The 18,792-nt window shown below is 33.6% G+C and overlaps 1 long non-coding RNA gene across 1 annotated transcript in view; it reads left to right on the plus strand.

Moving 5' to 3' along the window:
- The first annotated feature begins 166 nt into the window (after positions 1–166).
- Positions 167–18,792, plus strand: part of LOC126499318 (uncharacterized) — a 65,028-nt gene continuing 46,402 nt past the window's right edge. The window contains exon 1 of the long non-coding RNA XR_007591055.1: positions 167–182. This is a non-coding gene — a long non-coding RNA (uncharacterized lncRNA). The remainder of the gene's footprint in view (positions 183–18,792) is intronic.

Consider the following 18,792-nt stretch of genomic DNA (forward strand, 5'->3'; position numbering starts at 1 on the left):
AGCAGATGGAGGGAGAACACGAGCAAGGATGTCAGGACCACTGGGGGTGCACCCACCCACTGAGACAGTGGGGCTGATCTATTGGGAGCTCACCAAGGCCAGCTGGACTGTGACTGAAAAATCATGGGATAAAACCGGGCTCTCTGATCATGGCGAACAATGAGGACTGATGAGAAGCCAAGGTCAATGGCAAGGGGTTTTGATCCTACTTCATGATCCGGCTTGGTGGGAGCCTAGCCAGTTTGGATGTTCACCTTCCTAGACATGGACGGTGGGGGGAGGACCTTGGACTTTCCACAGGGCAGGGAACCCTGACTGCTCTTTGGATTAGAGAGGGAGGGGGAGAGGAGTGGGGGGGATGGGGAGAAGAGTGGGGAGTAGGGGGAGGGAAATGGGAGGCTGGGAGGAGGCAGAAACTTTTTTTTTCTTATTCTCAAAAAAAATATAAAAAAAAATCAACAAGGACATTCTTCATCTCCAACACTCAAGGCAGGATTCCATGAGTTGCTGAATGATCATTCCAGCATGAGTTTTATTTGGTCGGCCTTAACCACAGTCAAGTGTCACACAGTGAACACTTCATCTTCCTTCTCATTGTGACCTTGCCAGCATCCCCAGATCACTTCAGGAGTTAACACAAGAGTACTTCCTGTTCTCTCAGCATCTCAGGTCTTTCCCTCCATACATGTTCTTCTCCAATTCAACATCCAGAGAACCATACAAGTAATGTCCTTGGAATTCTTATACCTGGTACATTTTAATTCCTTGTTGGGAAGCAATTGCATAGGTTACTGGGTGTTAATTCAGTAAAAGAGAGACACTCTTGTAGGGAGGTTCAGTTCTCTGCCTTGATTGGACCTCTGACCATTGATGTCCCCTACTTAGCACAAGATGGTTCTGTTGTTTAAATACTTCCCTGCTGTATTCATTAGGAAGAGACGTTTCACTTTTAAGGAAAAACTCAAGTCAGACCACAAAGATATGTGTGTTTGTTTTTGTTTTCTATTTTAACCTTTTCCAGAATATGAACTCTATTGGGATTAAATTGAATTCTATGTTTTAATGCTATATTTTAATATATTGGAATTAAATATTAAAATATTAAAGACAGTTGCTAAGATGCTTAAAGAATCAAATCCACCAATTACCTTACCCTAACCAATCAGACATCCAGGGAAAGGCAAGAGTGCAAGGGGTTTATTTCAAATATAAAAACTAAGTACTACATTAACAACTGTATACATATATAAGTAATATTATAAGTAATACATACATATGTAATATCATCTATTACATATAAGGGACAGTATAGAATTTTTATTCACAATCTAGTTCGAGTTCTTCCTAATCTGTCTCTTACACTTTGATAAAGCTTCTCAGGTACAAGAGTGACAATTTAATCACAAGCAGAATTAGGATGAAATAGCCACATAAACACAGCAGATCACTCTAAGGATCAGGAGTAATGACATATGTCAAAAGTGTACAATATTGAAATAATATATAAACATTCATCTACTTCTCAACAAAAGGAAATGTAGACCATCGACTCAAATAATAACAGATAGTCTCACCAAGTTGGAGCTAGGTTCCCAAACTAGGGTGCTGGCTGGACTGGATACTTAGGGAAACTGTGAAAGGTCTGACCCAGATCTGTTAACCAGTTTCTGAGGTTATATTAGCATCACTTTGTATTCTTGTTAATCTCCTCAGTCTATCTTTATCACATTCATACCATACTCACTGTTTGTGCCTGTGTATTATTTTTTTCTTTCTTAATAGACATGAAACATACTGGATTAAGACTTCATGTCAACTTAGATAATTAAATTTACAGAGACTTTGTTATCAAATAATGTAACTTTCTCATCTACTTGAAAATAAAAAAAATGACATATCAATTTGTGGGGTAAAAATGTGGCCAAAATCAAAATCATTACCTTTTAAAAAACAGTTATCTACTAATCATTTAATCATTACCAGAACCTCTGTTCTTATTCTCAGGTTTCTGTGATAGTTAGGTAATCATATACTAGACAAAACACTGGAGATATAGCAACTAATAGAAAACCAATAGAAAGAGATTTGCTAACACATTTCCTATTTGCTAAATTTACTGTTTATTTATGCTACTTAAATATCTTCAAATATTTTAGTTAAAAGTGTTAGCTAAAGGTTTCTTTGTGACTGTCCTATTGCAACAAATTGTGAAAGATCAGCTACATATTGAATATGTTTATGAGACATTCTAAAACTAAATAAGATATATATTACATATTATATAATTTCAATATGCAGGCTGTTATATCTAAATTATACGGACCTGGAGGATAATTATATTTTTCAAAAATGTTGTACAACTTCAGAAATAATATGTTTTGGTTTCAATGGAGTTATTTATAGCTATGCTTGTAATATCATTAAATAAGATAGATTTCAAGGTTATATTTTTGTTTAATGTTACATAAACTAATAGCAAATATTTACACATTGAAATCTATTTAAACCTAGAATTCAGTCAGTATGCTGTGGAATAAATTATGCTGAAGAAAAATATGAAAATCCTTTGGGAATTCAAATATCAAATAGTCAATTCCTTTGTGATTTAATAAATTTCTCAAGTTCAGTTTTGATTAGGACCCAAGCCTGGTCCTTTTTAAATTCCCCTACAGTCTTTGATTATACAACACATGTTCTCATTGAACTGAGTACATTGCAATATAAATTTGCTAAGAGAACAAGTCAGTATTATATAGCACAGCTCCTCAAGGTAAACAGGGATGGGTAATTTAATTTCCAAGGTGACAAATTATCTTATCATGAGTGAACAGGCAATTTCTTTCCCTGAAATAAACTAAGTAGGCCAGGACAGCTTTAACTAGATGAAATCATTATCCTTTTAAAAGACACAAGTGTTGAATAAACTTAATTTTCTTGGCTTTAGTGCCCCGGTAGAAAATGGCATAAGAAAATGGTGCTGCCTTAAGGTAATATTAAATTGTCAAATTTTCAGTAGGGAACTAAAAATAGTATTGCTTTAAGAAAAATCCAGCATGCATGTATATAAATACATGCCTGTATTTTTAGTGGTTCAAACTGTGAACTATTAAGGCAAATAGCAGGATTGGGCAGTAGGAACTATGGGTAAACTGCCTGCTGCATGAGGATCTGAGCTCAGATCCCTACCTGATATAAAAATCCAAGATATAAGCAAGAGCCAGGAACAATAGCCATGGGAGGTTAAAGAAAAGGAGATCCCAAGGGCTTGCTAAATAGTCCCTCTATCCAAAAAGGGAGTTCAAGTTTTAGTCAAAGACTCTTCCAAAAAGTTAATAAAAATAACGTAAAAAGTAATAGAGGAACACATTCAAAACAGACTTCTCAACTCCACAGGCTTATAACTAGCCATGTACACTAACACACCAACACACACACACACACACACACACACACACACACACACACACCTAGGGACTTGGTTGTAGCTCCCAGAACCAGTACATTTGGGTTATAGAAATAGCTTAGTTGATTTACAAACATAATGACACTTGAGTCCCCAGAATTCATGTAACATGGATTGAGGTGTTGATGTTTGTAACCTCAACACTGAGACTTGGAGGCAGGCTTGTCTTCAGGATTCACTGGTCAAGCAGATTAGCCTCCCCTAGCAAGTTTCAAATCAGTGAGGAACCTTCTCTATAAAAAATGAGGGTCACCTGTAAGAAAAAACTTGAGGTAATCCTTTGGTTTAAACATGAACATACATCTATTAACACAGTAACATGTGTATGCATACTCAATACACACACATTTTTAATTTAAGGTGTGATTGCACCGAATATCAAAACACTTGTTTGCTATTACTTTCATTATAATTGTTCAAATATTTTTAGACAATTGGTTGCTGGAGTATTAGAAAAAATACACAAAAAATTTTCTTCAACATCAATACCTTTTAATGTGCAAAGAACTTCTAAATAAAAAAATCATTTTGAAATAATTACAGACAAAATGTTGAAATCACTTTACCACTCAGTTTGCATCTTTAAAAGCATTTTAGCACCCAATAATAGGAAATCTTTTTTTTTTTTTGCTTGAAATGATAAGATATTTTTCACAGAATTTCCAATGTAACTCCTCATGGAATTTGAAAGGATAATTTTCAGCTTCATATGGAAATAGAAAAAAATCCAAAAATGGCTAAAACTGTTTTATATAATAAGATAATGACTAATCACCATACCTCATCTTAAATTTCTATATAGAACCATAATTAAAACAGCATGGTATTGGCATAAAATCAGACATGTCAGTTGACCAAATCACATTGAAAATCTATGCATAGGTCACCAAACCTCAAGACACGGGGTTTATGAGAAAGAAGCCAGAAATGCACACTTGAAAAATTTCTTCAGCAAATAACTCTAATCAATCTGAATGTCTGTATACAGGGTGCAAATAAAATCATATTTATCACCCTCCACAATACTCAGGACCAAGTGGATCCAGGAGACCCACAGGTGGACACCATAGAGAGTGAAAGACCCGGGAATGCTCAATCCTAAATGCAACGTCTCCATCTAATTCAGCCTTACAGGGTTCAGTAACTCTGCAGAAGAGGAAGTGGAAAGGGAGTAAGGGCCAGTGTGAAGGGGAAATGTGAAGGAAATGGGCTCTGTAAACACAGCTGGAAAGATGCACATATGAACTCGCACAGACTGGCAGAATGAATACACAATGTGTGTTATTGTTTGAAGGCTGGCAATATTCATAGAAATGGACTTTATCCTGGGAAAACTGAAGTCCATTGTATGTTAACAATGAAGCTGGGGTGGAGACAAAAACACTATAAACTAAGCTGGAGTATTTATCTCTAGAAATTTCTTTTACTGACTCTTTATAACCATCATTGTTCATATTAACTGAGATAAGAAAAATTAAATGGTTAGCCCAATTGCATACATACATATAGTTTAAAGGTAGCAAAAATTTCCAAAAGTTACTGGAATTAGAAAACCTTAAAAATGAAGTATTTGAGTAAGCACATAGATTTTCTGATTATATTACTAAAAACACATATTGTATATGAGAGAATATTATCAAAGATAATTCTCACTAAAATAATTTAAATTGGTATTATTTTGCCTTTTTTGGCAATATGACAGAAAAATCAAGAGCAAGACCTTTTCATAGCATTATTTATGACCTAATTAGGTAGAATTAATATATACTCTCTTACTTTTGTTTTAAAAGCAGTGTAGTATTAAAATTAGCACTTTTTTCTTAATGCTATATATTTTATTTCTATTACTATTATGTTTAATTTTCAGTCCATTTTCTCATAAATTTAAGAGAAATAAGCCATTTTCTTTAAAGCATGATTTTGCAATGTTTAGACATAAAACGCTTTAATGTTCAATTTTTTTATATTAGGTTTAACTTCTAGTGTTGATGAGAAAGAAGAAATGTGTACGGGCATAATAAGAAGACACAAACACCCCAAATTTCACTGCTAACTGTGATTCTGGACAGGATAAATTTCAGCAATAATACACTAACTTTAGGATTTGTTACTTCTTTCCCATTAGAACTCTATTTCCTATCTAAAAAATAAATTTACTCTGAAGGCAGGCCCGAGTCGTAGAAATTCTTCTTTCCTTTGGTATTTTTACTTATTTTTCAACCTTGCTTTCATACTTTAAAAATTTATGTCAGATGCATACATATATGTACATATTTATGACAAATTGCTGTGTTGATAAGGTCTGCATAAAAATGCCCAGTAAGTGTTTTACATGAAAACATTGAACTATGCTTTCTCTTTTCTGAGTTACTAAGCAGCAGGTTATGGCATTGATTGATGTATCATTCTGAAATCAAAACAGTCTTTATGGTTTTAGTTATGAATATGTATGAAAAATCAGTTTTAGTAACTGTGCTATTAGGGAGATGGTCTGGGACTATAATTCAATAGTAATTTTCTTAAAAGACAAAGGAATTTAAATTACCATGGAAAAAGTGTTGATAATCGAATGTCTTTTTGAAAAATAGCTTTATATACTCAGGAACACTTTCAATAATGGCAAGAGGCATTCTGTGAGCTATGTCAACTTGTAGCCAAATACAGAACAGGGGACACATTAACATTTTTTTCATCTATATCATGGTATTTGAAAAAGTATAAAACTAACCATCAATACTAATAAAGGTTTATATTCATTTATTGATCCAAATTTACCTTGGAAATTCTTGTGTGTATTATGTAAACACACATATACACAGGCTTTCTGCAGTCTCCAAGACTTAGTTCTTCCCTTTATGTCACACTCTTAACTGAAGACCAAAAGTGCTTGAGGGAAATGGAAGGCTGGGAGGAGGCGGAAACTTTTTTCTTATTCTCAATAAAAAAAAAAAAAAAAAAAAAAAAAAAAAACCTTCTGGTTGGGGCTGACAGCAAGTTAGGTTATAGGAACGAATGTAGATAATTAGAAGGTATTTGGATATCATAGCTATTTACTCAAATAACAGTATCAGATTCTACACTAAGGTCTATAACCTCTACCATCATGGGATTTTGAAGATTAGAATACCAGACATAGAAATTCCTCTGTGGAACAAACCTCAAAACAAGCAAAAATCATTGGTTACCTCTTATCAATTGTGCCACTATTACTGCAGTAGGCACATTGTGATTGTCAGGTTAGTACTATAGCAAACACAATCTCATGCTGGCTAAGAATATTGATGTTCTTACCATCTAGACTTTAGTGACTTGTGTTCTTTCTGGAACTATGAATACTACACTGCAAGAAGAACTATCTGCTGTTCAATATGAGAGTAATTTCTCTATTTCCTGTTGGGGAAAAATGTGGTAGTTTCAGAGTAGGTTCTTAACAGGCTGTCATGTTGGACAACCAAGGGCCATAATAATAGATAGCATGAATAAGGAGTTGCTCCATGCCTTGTACTGAAATTTTAATATTATAACCCATGACTTCTAAGAGTGACATTAAAAACACATGTATGAAAATTCTATGCAACCTAATTTTAAAGATGCATTTTCAAATTTTCTTATGAACTATTAGGTTTCTATATGTTTTAGCATGCCTCTATGGTTTCAGCTAAACCACCTACTGTCTTCTCTCCACCCCTGTTTTCTAGTCCCATCCTCATGTATTTCTATAACTCTTAGGATCTGCTCCTCTTCTCTCCTTACACATGCCAGTAGCCTTTAAGCTACCTGCCTACTAGGGTGCGGCCTCTTATACTATTTATGCTGATGTAAAACATGTGTCAGGCCTCATTTCTGGCTGTGAGATTCAGTTGCTCTTCTCTGTTCTAGAAGAGGATGTTGATTTGTGAGTCTACCCCTAAATAAATAAATAACCATCTATTATTCTTAATTCTGAGCTAGTGTGGGATTTCTTTTAATTGTCCTTCTTCATTCCCCCACCCCTCATCACTTTGCTTAAAGAAAAGTTGAATTGTGTAATAGTAAGTGTCCATATAGCTTTTTACACACCATTCCTTTGTGTTATCCAGCAATTTTAATTGGAATTGTATCTCTGTAGATAACTCTGGCTAAGATAGTTGTTTTGACACTACCAGGACTTTCTATTGATAAGCACCGGATTTCTTTCCATCTTCTAGTTTTATTCAATTTTTTTTCTATAGTGTTGCAATTTGTAATGATCTATTATATTTTTTCAGGTTATAATATAATTTCATCATTTTCCCTTCCATTTATTCCCTCCTAGCCCTCTTATAAGCCCCTCCTTGCAGGCTTTTAAATTTATGACCTCTATTTTTCTTTAGTTACTGTTATTGGTAGTCTCTACTCACTTAAAAATTCAAATCTGGTTCTTGATATGACAAACAATATCTGGAAACAACCTAAATGCCCTTCAACCGAAAAATGAATAATGAAAATATGGCACATTTACACAATGGAGTATTACACAGCAGAAAAAAAACCAACATCTTGAAATTTTAAGGCAAATGGATGGAGCTAGAAAACATCATTTTGACTGAGGTAACCCAGACACAGAAAGACAATTATCACAAGTAATCACTCATAAGGGATTTTTTTAATACAAAGCAAAGAAAATGAGCCCACAAATCACAATCCCAGAGAACCTAGACAACAATAAGAACCCTAATAGAGACATACATAGATCTAATCTACATAGGTAGTAGGAAAAGACAGTATCTCCTGAGTAAATTGTGAGTATGGGGATCTTGGGAGAGGGTTGAAGGGGAGGGGAAAGACAGGGAGGGGAGCACACAAAAATGTAGAGCTCAAAGAAAATCAATAAAAAAAATCAAACCTGGCTTTGGAGTTGAACTGTGGCTCTCTCCTTTTCTAAATCTAGCATGTTGTTAAAAGAAAATTCAGATTTTCTGTCTCATATCAGGAGATCCACATTGTATGAGACAGAAATAAAAGAAAAATTTAGGAACTAAGGTTATTAAAACTCTGTTTTCAAAAATTCTTCTTCTACCCATAACTATGTTGTCTCATGGTCCCTTTTAAAGTTCAAACATTCCATTTTGACATGGATATCATTTAAGTTTTCTATGATGAATAACAAAATTATCTACAGTAATCTCTGAATTCTTCAAAAAGAAGTTGGGGACCGACAACAATGATTCCACCTAGTTCATATGATGCTGTTGAGCTGGTAACAAAACTCAATGATCGGTTTTGGGCTACAAACTGCTCAAGATGATTTCCACATGGCTAGCTGAGATGATGCACCTTCTTACAAAATTCTGGCAAGAACTTCAAATAATAACTTCAGAAAATCCCTTCTCCATACTCAGAGACACTCTGCAATTTAACCAGACAGTACTCTTGAGACTTAACCACTGTTTTAGTTTTTACAGGATCCCATAGATATACTATTGCCCCCATGAAGTTGAAATTAATTCTAGAAAATGATGTCTCCCCTCTCAACAGAATTGTCCTCAGGGTTAGGGACAATTGTCATTTGTTAAGGGTTGGTTATAAGTTGTATAGGGTTTGTGGTGGAATTGAGGTAGACGTAGGAATCTTTATGGGGAAAGGAAAAAAAGGGAAAATGGATAGCATGGAATAATAGATTGGCATATTTTCTTATGAACTATTAATTTTAGACAATTCACATTAGTACAGATTCTTGTAGACTGATACATATGCAAAATTATCTTTTTCATTCTGTCTAGATAATTTGTATACTGATACAAACGCAAATTATATTTTTATATTGAATATCTCCTATTTCTATTTATACTATTTGTGTACATATTCAAAGGTATTTTGTCATATTGTATGCAAGCATGTTTCTACCTCTCTTTAAGGTATTTTGTATATTAATTCAATTTTAGGGTATATTTATCATATTAAACTATACATTTCTAACTATGATAAAGTTATGTACACATGTACTGTTTATATTCTGAGGTCATTGTCCTCATTACCTGCATATCTGTTTAAAGATTGTTTAAAATTACAGATAAATATTCACCCGTGTTTGTCATACTTATAGTTAGGTTAGTCAGATTCTCTATATATTTCTAAATATTTTGCCTTTTCTTTCCCTTGGATAATACTTGATGTTTTTCCTTAGTGTGTATAGTTTTGTTATAGGTTCAGAACCATCTTATTTAGACAGAAGAGGGAGGTGCTGGGTGAATTCATTCAGCCAATAACCTTTTGAGTACCAGCCCATTAGTTCATGGTCAGAGATACTGTGAACTGAAAAGCACAAACAAAAAGCATGTTCACTCTTTTGGGTGGTTATCAGAGTTCTGTTAACAGCTTCCATTACCTACAGAGGACCATGGCTCTCTATTCTTATTGTGAGTATTCCCCAAATAAACAGTTATCCTTCCTTATTCAGACCTATTGTAGACTTCCTTAATTATGCCTACACATCAAAACAGTCATAATAAATAAATGCAATGTTCACTATGCACCGTAGTTTTGATTATGTTGTATTTTCATTTCATTCAATTCTCAGAAATCTTTTTATTACTTTCTTTAAGTTTTAGTGAACTTACCCATCCTTCAAAAGCACAGCTTTTATTCTCCACCAATTTGCATTCATTCTATATTTCTAATTGTTGTTAATATTGGGCTTTACTCTACTGTTGTCAGAATACAGGACCTTATGCCAATATTTCTTTATTTTTTCTACTTGCTGTGATCTTTCTTGTCTCTTTTACTAATTTCATTTTGAGTTTTATTTTCTTAAATAGCTACACAGTGTCATTTCTTGATCCATTTTGTATAATCATTTCCAATTTGATTTGTCATAGATTCTGTGAATAATGTGGAGGTGAGGTAAAATATGTAGAATGATGTGTTTATTTTATACACACATATTATGCTATTGCATTGGAGAGAGTACCCACATATTTTGGCATTCTCATTAAATGATAAAAAAAGCTATCTCTATACTTTTTAGTGATTTTTATTGAGCTCTACATTTTTCTCTGCTCCCCCTATCTCAAATTTTATATATATTTCTGAGTTCATAATATTTTCAGATCACCACAGTAATAATAGTACATATCGTGCAAATCTGTCCTACTTTCAGGACTCACATAAAGTTTGAAACAAAATTCAAGTTGAGGAACACAGAGACATTGTGGCCAGTTGTCTTTATGTACTACTCTATAATTGAAGCTATTTATCTCCTAATACATTTTCCATTTCATTCTCTTTTGCTCTTTTATTGATTTATGCTTGGCATTTATTAATTAAATGTTTTCCAGTATATATAATCACACAAGCATCAGACTTTCTCTACCCAGTCCCTGCATTAGTGCTGAATTAAAATTTCTGAATTCAGCCCATCTGTCTATAGATAATCTATATTAGCAAATGAACATTATCTATGCTTTAAAATGAGGTGATAATTTACAGTTTTGTGTTTAATATTACAAAGCTTGTTTTCCTAGAATTAACTCTCCAAAATGTCATGTCTGATAATATGTCAATGTAGAATATGCTTCGGTTCTCATGCACTGATGATGTGGGGAAGTAAGAGGGACTTTTCAATGTTTCAAATGGAAATGCTCTAAATACACGATTAAAGGGAAAAATAGAGAAAGAAGAAAGTGAAATTTCCTTCCTCAGGGTAGCCCAGGTGAAGAGCACTGTTCCACAGCCACCGGGAGCCACACAGTGTTTTCAACATGTCTGGGATGGCAGTCCTGCATCTATTATTTAGGAAACAACATAAAATGTTAGAGCTACATAATGGAAAACTGTAAATGAGTCAACCTTCTTGACACTCAGACTCTCAGGCACCAGGTTAATGTCACAGAGGCAAACTGGTCAGCATCCAGGGCAGTGTGCCAGATGTAGTATCTAAAATACACTCTGGGAAAGAGTATAACTCAAAGAGAAATTGAAGCACTTTCGGGAGGCCAAGAGAATGTTATCTGTGGTGGAATGACTGTGCTGCCTTGCAGAAAGAAATAAGTCAGAGGAGATATATTTGCAACAAAGCGACTGAAAGTTAAAATTACAGAATGTACCATCGGCAAGGTAATAACCCTTATTATTTTTTGTAAAAACAACTCTAATTAATTATTCAATGCATCTATTTTGTGTCTTATGCCCATATGTCATTTGTATCCCATTCTTCGAATACTCATAACCTTTCTTTTTTAAGTAAAATACTAACATATGTTGCCGTTTTACTTACACCTGAGCAGTTTAAATTATTAACTTTGGAGATATTTCGAGTCAATCTGGTGAACTAAAACTTATTTTAAAAGGATTAGCTTCAATAACTTTAGTTTAATAAAGTTATATATAAAAGCATTTGCTTTGGGTCATACAAATGAAACACAAAACAAAATTACAGCACAATTACCACAAAAATTCCGTATTCAATCCAGACTTCACAGGACTCTCTTGTGATAATAGCGTATTAACTTAATAAAAAAATCCCACTTGGTGCCTCTAAGAAAAATAAAATAGGGTCAGATCTACATACTTTTCTATTTTTCCTTCTAAACTTTATGACCTCATAATTATATATGCTCCATCATGGATGGTTATCTGTGACTTGAGTACTTAAGGTTGAGTCACTGTATTCAAGCGAACTAATTTACGTTAAATTAATCTGAATATCTTTTGTTTATAAGTGTACAAAACTTAAGAGGAAATTTACTCTTCTAAGAAAATTGTGTTTTCCTTTCATTAGAAATGAATGATTCTTTAATTAAGATTTATCCCTACACCTGGATTTGCCTTCTGTAATTGAGATCATTTAAACTCACTACTTAGCCCATTTTAGATTTAAGACTTTCAAGATTAGATTTATATTTAAAATTGGGCCAAAACTGGACATGCTGCAATCTACAAGATCCCTTATCATTATTTCATTCACCCTAAATTTCTTTGATCATTTTATACAGAAGTGTTCATAATATCTAATGCTAACTTCCCTGTTTTGTTAGCATACTTATACATGCATCCATTCTAAATTAGATATTAATTAATTTCTAGAAATTCATATGAACACACTTCCTATTCATTTTTCATGATTCATGATACAAATACGACTCATATTATAATTTAAAATAGCTACATATTATAAGAAATGCAGAACATGTTAATGTAAACTCAGAGAATAGCATATTATTTTATCCTAATGTCACCCCATAAAAAAGTTAAAGAAATAACTGCATCTTTCGTGCCCCTTGGATAATTCAAGCCCTTGCTTTAAATAACAAAAACATCCTTTGATTTCTAATTTTGTTATATACATAATACTGTTAATAAGATTTAGATATTACTTTACAGTTTTAGTGGTCTTTAAATCTCATTTTGATTTCAACACATAAAGTCTAACCAATGCTTTCAATTAGCATTCCTAAGTCCCTTAATAACACACACTACCTAATGTGTATCATTTTTTTATACCAATCTCAGTTCTCACTCTTTCCCCAATCTCCCACTCATCATTTGATGGGCATCTTTGTGTATATGTCCAAGAGTAGTATTGGTGAATCTTGAGGTTCATTGATTCCTCATTTACCAATGAACTACCACATGAAATTTTATATCAGCGGTACCATTTGGCACTCATGCAAAAAATTAATAAGTATCCAAGTTTCTCCACATCCTTGTCAGAATCTGCTGTCATTGTTTTATTAATCTTGTTAAGTATTCAATTTCTTGATATAATTCTTCTCTTTAAGTTGATCTGTATATCTTGAATTTTAATATATATATCTATATAATATATATATATATCACACAATGTGATATTATGATGCAAGTATGATAGGTTTTGAGCAATCATCATATTACTTATTGGTATTTTATTTTAGTGAAAATTTCTGCAATGTGACATATGCATGACCTTTTGACTTATACTTTCTAGTGCTGTTCTGTGCATCTCTATAATGTATTCTTCCTAAGAACTTCAATGAAACTTGTCCTTTTGTGACTAACATCTCTCTTCCTTTCTTCAGCATAAACCTAAGCAGCATCTGCTGTTCATCACTCTCATCTGAATTCAGGTGCTGGATTTGTCCCTATTCCATATCCAAGGAGATCATGTCTCATTGGTCCTTAAGTACTAAGGTCATTTCTCTTGGCTAATGGTTCACTACATTTGGCCACATTTTAATCTAATTTGACATATAGAAGACACATAGCTTAAATTTAAATTATAAACAAAAAACAGTACAAATGAACAACTTTTGGTGTTCTTCACGACTGTTAATATTAGTTTAGTTAATGAAATTATGAATTCTATGTTATTACTCTTAAGTGCTAGTGATATCATAGATCTCATAGGATAACATACATACCCTTATTTATTTGCTAGACTAGCATAATCACTAATAACTATCTAAACACTTACCCTTGTACCAACAATCTATGCTTCGTTACCTATGAAAACAGAGAATTTCATACATACTTTCTGGTGATATAATTCTGATATTTCCAAGGAAATGCAGGTCTCTTGCATTTTAATGTTCACTTTACTTTATTTTATCACTTTACTGGTCTACTAAAAATTATCTTCTTTTTCTTACTTGATACAGTCACAATCAAAATGATGTCCAAAATCAATGGTTCAATAATTGTTTCCCTATAGCCAGGAGGAAATCTAGATATTGCTAGCATTTACTATTAATACATTTCCCTTCATGCTTATCTAACTTTTTCCAAACATACAAGTGAGTTTGATCTGATCATTAAACATATTTTTGTGGAGCTGTGTATATTCAAGTTAAAATCCACTTTAAAAACTTGAACATGTATATTTGTTGTTGCTGAATGTGAACATGGTCACTGTAGTTTATATATGTAGGTATGTGTTATGTATATACACACACACATATATATATAATCAATCTAGACTATAAGAAATGTTGCAAATACTTCCTTTTTATTTGATATTTGTCTTTTAAAATTTTAAACTATATTCTTTTATTTTAAGTAATATTTGATGAAATTTTTAATTTCAAATAAGTGAAAGTCAGTAGCAATTTTCTTGATCTATTCTGCTCACTTTCCAAAAGTATATTTTTCTGAGTAGAAGATTTTATGATACTTTTTTAATACTTTCTGTAATAAGTTTAAAGTTTACTTTAAGTAGGCATAATTCAACCATCTGGAATGATTTTGCCACGATGTTTTGGGACTGGAATTTTATTTTCTCAGTATTATTTTAGAACAAGTCTTTCTTTGATGTCCCTTTTTTTACATTTTCACATCTGCCAAATCCAAATAGCCACATGCCCACAAGGTTCTTTCTTGAGGTTGATCTCTCATTTTTACTCTTCTAAGTCACACTGTTTAAATTACTATATATTTTAATATATCTCGATATTTAGTATGATAATTTTCATGCTTTTTTATTCCATTTCCACAACAACACATTAAAATTTTATATAAATTTTAAAATTCGTCTGTTGGCATACATGAATAATCACATTGAGTTTTGATTGGTTGCTGCAGAATATCTATATTCAGTTTCAGGAAGATGTGAAATATTTACAATATAATGAAGATGTTTTACTTCCTCTAAATTACAGATCTTAAAACTATTCTCAGTGCTTATGCACAGCTTGGTATGTGTCAGGTTCTCTTTTAGGCACGCGTGATACACATCTTAAAGTGGAGAGAAGAAGGAAAGAGACAGACAAAAGCAAGAGAAGCTTCTCAACTTGCCTTTCTAATTCTAACGTTGATATGAAGGCAGTAAAGAAACACCCAGGTAAACATGTTGTATCCAAAGGTTTTAAAAGTTCTGGAAGTATTATGGATAGACATGGAGTCCAGGAAATGTACAGGTGCAGCTTTGGAATTGAAATTATACATAGGGTCTCAATGAAGATCTTTAATAACAGGTGAGTAGGGCTAAAATAATCTACTTCTGTAGGTATCATAGAAGCAATATTTCTAGAAACAAGAAAATCCATGTAACACCTCTGAGGAGGAACATTGCTTGACGAAACCCCTGTGGAGCTCTGGAGAGTCTTAGAGTTCAGTGGAAGAGGAAAGACATAGCACTTGAGGCTGAGGCTGACCTCTCCAAATTCTTTGGAAAACATCTGGAAAGTTTAAGGATTTCCAGCACTTGAATGAGATGAGTAATCAGCCTGCATTTGAAAGAGAAAACAAAACAAAACAAAACAAAACAAAAAGAAAAAAAAACTGTCCGTCTGAGAATAAAGTGAAAATGTGAATATTGCACAATTTTTGAAGTGGAATTCAAACTTCAGAAGATTGAGAGAGGAGATTTGCAGTCTATGGAACAACCTGACCATCATAAAACATTTAAAGAAGCCGGGAGGTGGTAGCACACACCTTTAATCCCAGCACTCGGGCAGCAGAGGCAGGCAGATCTCTGTGAGTTCGAGACCAGCCTGGTCTACAGAGCTAGTTCCAGGACAGGCTCCAAAACCACAGAGAAACCCTGTCTCGAAAAAACAAAAAAAAAAAAAAAAAAAAAAAAAAAAAAATTAAAGAAAAAGAGTAGTAATAGGAAAGTAGATGGGCAGATACTCATAAATGACTCTAGAAATGGTGTTGTTGTTTTATAATGTTTCTAGCACAGGATTGTAGAAAAGAAAGTGAAGTTTTATCATGTTATTCTGTAATTATTAATGGACTGTGGCAGATTCTCAAAGAAGTATGTAAAAGAGAAGCTTCGGGTTCATTGGACTGAGACTAGACTGGTGACTTCCATGGGAAGCATCCCCCTCCCCTTTTTCTTTTCTTTTCCTTTTCTCTTAAGTGTCTTCAGATGAAAAGACTGCAAGGGCATAGGTTAGAAAAGCAGGGGAGGGAACTGAATGGGTTTTAGATGCATGTTGTGAAAGACACAAAGAGTAAATAAAAATAAATGTAATTTTATTTGTTACTTAGAATAAAAATATGTTGCATGATAGAGTATTTTATTTTATACACTAGAAAGCACCCTTATTTTCATGTAATATATATTGCATGAGAATTGATATGTATAATAGAATTATCCTATGTTATCACTACATAAAATGTAACCTAGCACCTTTTGTTTTGGAATTAGTTATGGATAATAGTTACATAGAGTGCAAGAAATAATCTATTATAGTCATGCTTTCAGTTTCTATTGATTTCAAAAATTATAGCAAGTAAAATTAAAAGAATAAATGGTGGATATATACATATATATGTGTATAGATAGATAGATAGATAGATAGATAGATAGATAGAGTATTAAATTAGGAACTTAAAGTATCTTGCAGCCATGACTAGATTTGTCTAGTAGAGTCCAGCCAGAGCATCCTCTAGATTTGTCCAGTAGAGTCCAGGCAGAGCATCCTCTGTCCTCCGCAAGGATAAGGATCTGATTTTCTATTCCCATTAATGCAGCTTCTTATCATGGAATGAACAGTAGTATTATCTCTTGGGAAGGATCTATGTTCTGGCTATTTTAAAGGTACATTTTTTTAATACATTTTGATGCTTGCTTGCCCTCATCCACTACAGAGGCAGGTGCCAGGCTTATCAGAGGCAAGGGTTTTAGAGGGTTCTTGTTATAAGCATGCTTGGATTTAAAGTGTGTGAAACAATCGTGTTCCCAAACCCAGCTTCTCAGTGAAGTCAAACAGCACGCACTTTACTTTACATGTGGTATCTATTATACTGATAATGGGGTATTGGTGCAGAATATCAATTTTTAGGTACTTTTTTTTCCCTCCAAGTAATGAAGCTGCATTCAGCCCTCATTCACTGTCTCTAGCTTGCAATTTCTTCATTACTGACAAAATGTATACCTGTTCTCCTTGCCATTCCAAGTCACAAAGGGGCCCTTTGATCTCCAAGTTTGTTCTGAGTTCTTAGTTAAAGAATGAGACATGTATACTGTTCCCTCATGAGAAAATTTACATAAAAATTTCACATATTGTTCATAATATTGACCTCACAAAAGTTTTATACATTCACAACCTATGTCAATCGGAAGTATTTAGACTGAGGATATCACTAATTATTATTGAAAAGAAACCCGAAAGACTATTGTTAAGTAAATCGTTAAAGGTTTAATATGAAATAATATCAGATTTTGTTTGATATATATGGAAAAGAAAACTCATACTTTCTTCCACATAAATTTCATAACCAAGTATGAAAGGAGACCTGTCTCTGGCATTGTGGGCTATTACTACAACCCTCAGAGTGGGAAGGAAGAAGCTAGCAGGAATATATTAAATCTACATAGTAAGATCCATAATATTCTGGGTGACTTAGGGAAATAAAGACCACTTTAGGCTTTCAGTGAGATGGTCTCATACAAATTAATTAATAAAACATACCAAAACAAAACGGGGGAAAAAAGAAGGAAAAAAAAGATCAATGAACCCTATCACATTCTTAGACAGGAAATTCAGCATAAAACATCAGTGTACCTCAGTGATGAGTATTCCTGGATAAAACTTTGAGTACATACAGACACACACACACACATACACACACACAGCAATGATAATTTTTTTTTGTGCCACATATAATAATTTCATTCCAAATTCCTAGGCAGGCACTATGTGCATATGGCCTGTCATAATTATGAGATACTTCTGCAGAACTATTTCCTGTCAGATCCACATGAGAATCATTCCAGTATGGTGTTTGAAAGAAAAGGGTCCCAAAAAGAGTGGCACTATTTGGACTTGTAATCTTGTTGGAGGAAGTGTGTTACTTCGGGGACAGGCTTTGAGATCTCTTTTGCTCAAACATTCCTCACTGCGACTGTTAGTTGACTTCCTGTTGCCTACAAGATGCAGCACTCTCAACTTTCACACCATATCACCCCGCATGGCAGCCATGTTCCCGACCTGAATATAATGGACAGAACCTTTGACACCGTAAGTGAGTCACCCTCAATTAAATGCTTTCCTTATAAAAGTTTTTGTGATCACGGTGTCCAGCAATGAAAACCTTAACCAAGGCACAGATGTAGCAGAGAACATTTCACCATTCACATTAAAAAGATGGTTTGCCTTTCCTTATCATATATGTGTGTGTGTGTGTGTGTATGCCTTAAAATATCTTAGCAAGAAAGCAGTAACTATTGACGAATACCTAAGTCCCTTCCAAATTTTGCAAGTGATACAAGTGAGTAAACATGCTATTATGTTCTGAGTGTTTGTTTCTATGGGGACATAAATATATCAATATTTTTTGAAAAAATATTTAAATGCTTGGATCACAGTATAATAAGCTTCTAATAAACTCTGTAAAAGCTTAATAAACTGTTTGTCATGCTACTTTGCTTTTCTGCTCTCAGCAAATGA

The sequence above is a fragment of the Alexandromys fortis genome, unplaced genomic scaffold (genome assembly GCF_014885135.2).
Source record: "Alexandromys fortis isolate MF-2015 unplaced genomic scaffold, M_Fortis_MF-2015_v1.1 scaffold_15, whole genome shotgun sequence".
Classification (NCBI taxonomy): domain Eukaryota; kingdom Metazoa; phylum Chordata; class Mammalia; order Rodentia; family Cricetidae; genus Alexandromys; species Alexandromys fortis.